We start from the raw sequence: 2030 nt of genomic DNA, 5'->3' as shown, positions 1-2030 counted from the left end.
CATTCCTCGGCTCTTCCAGGGGGTCTCTCCTCCTTGCCCTGCCTCCCCCCGCGCCAAGGAGGCTGCTGAAGAGGATGTTGTGCAATCTGGTGGCAAGGAGGGAATTCGTGGGCAGGGGAATAAACACGGATGGAAGCAGACTTCCTGGCATTTAGATGAGGAGCTGTGAGGGGTGGCACGGACACCAAAACCCCCTGAAACAAAAACTTTCTCAGCCTGCAGCTATCTGATCCCTGGTGGAATGGCTTTAAAAAAAGAGTATCTTTCCTGATCCCTTCTAAACACCACCTTTGGTTTTCCTGGTCTCTCCCAAACACTACCTTCGGTCCCTCTTTGATCTTGACTTGGTGTCTTCTCATCAGCCCTTACACACACATCCCCTTAAGTGGCAACTGCCCAGAAGACGAAGCAAAACCAAGCACATGCACCAAACTTCTGCCTTGAAAAGCATGCCCCAAACTATTAAGATCAAAGCAAAAATTTCTCCTGTACTCCTACCCATTTGCAGCTATCCTACTCACAGACACTGCTTAGGGATGGGCTTTTAGCCACGGGGATAATAGTCAAGACCAGATAGACGCATCATTCCGAGTGCAGAGGACAGAGCAATAATCCCCAGGCCCTCCTGCAAAACCAAAACTTCATCATGTTTGTATATAAGGCTCCAGAATGAATTGCTGGAAGCTGTCCCTTGCCTGCAGCCTCAATCCTGCCTGCACCCATGCCACCAGGCCTGCAAGACAGGCAGACAAACGCACGTATGCAGCAGGCTGTGCAGCTGCACGTTCACCATCCGGTAGGAAAGCACACGCAGCGTGTCATCAAACCTGCACAACTTGGGAACTTTCAGCTTCTTTTTAAAGACTTGTCTTCACATGCACACACTGCCATTTTCCAGTCATTTGAGATTATCCTCTTGTAATCCCAGCTAATTCGATCTACTGGAAGGCTTGTAACAATACAAGAGTTAAGCTAATAATCACAGTATCAAAGAATCAGAGAATGGTTTGGGTTGGAAGGGACCTTAAAGATCATCTAGTTCCAACCCCCCTGCCATGGGCAGGAACACCTTACACCAGACAGGTTGTTCAAAAATAGTAAGTCTCTATTCTCTTCTCCTTAGGGTGGGTGCTACTAGAGCCTTGCCTGCATCTATTAGGATTTATGCACTTTCTGACTTCACAGAAACAACCTCACCCTCATCAACTTCTCACCAGCACCCTCAAGCTACGAAGCCTTCGAGCTCGCAACACACAGCCCTGCTCACGAGCCAGCAGCCACCTGCCTTGGCCTGGGGTGTAACTGCCACCAAATGGAGCACTAGAGGCTCTCGTGCTCAGCTTGTGGAAGCCGCAAGTCATGTTTGTGGGCACCAAGTGGGTGGACATGCACCACAGCGCAGATAGAAAGGGCTCCTTGGGCTTACAAGCTGTTTCCACTTCCTTCTCCTTCCGGCTCGGCAGGGTGTGGGAACAGCACAGAGCATCTCCTCCAGGCTCAACAAAATGACAGCTTACTCAGGATCACACTTTGCTGGGCAACTTGAGGAGTTTCCTGTGCTAGCCTCCACCCTGGGTGAAGGACTTCATCTGCAGAGGGGAAGCAACTCCATCTGTGTGACACGCAAGTAAAAATCAAGCACTTTCTTCCCTGTAAAACACAGCATCAGGATGCCCTGACTCTGCAGACCACATTGTTGTTTACAAGGAGAGACAATGGGGATAAGTACAGTTCTCAGATGGATTTTTGCGTTGTTTAAACTACGTAATTACTGACACAGGGAAAAGATAAATAACATAAACCAAGGCCGTGGCCTTCTCCAGTCACTCTGCTTCTTCCTGGGAGCAAGGCAGCACAGGGAACACGCACAACAGGCGTGTAAAACACTAGTGTAAGCACCAAGGTCTGTGCTTGCTAAGAGCAGGACGCAGGCTCCTATTGCCTACGTGTGTTCTCTGACCTGGCTTCCAACTGCCCAAACAAAACCCATAGTGTCTGTTTGTGCTTTGGCTTAAGGACAGGACATTATC

The 2030-nt window shown here is 49.5% G+C and overlaps 1 protein-coding gene across 1 annotated transcript in view; it reads right to left on the bottom strand.

Moving 5' to 3' along the window:
- TXN2 (thioredoxin 2) overlaps positions 1–2030 on the bottom strand; it is a 7956-nt gene that overhangs the window by 3519 nt on the left and 2407 nt on the right. The window lies entirely within an intron of this gene.

The sequence above is a fragment of the Charadrius vociferus genome, unplaced genomic scaffold (assembly GCF_000708025.1).
Source record: "Charadrius vociferus isolate BGI_N301 unplaced genomic scaffold, ASM70802v2 scaffold413, whole genome shotgun sequence".
NCBI lineage: Eukaryota > Metazoa > Chordata > Aves > Charadriiformes > Charadriidae > Charadrius > Charadrius vociferus.
This window is presented reverse-complemented; position numbering and strand designations above follow the sequence as displayed.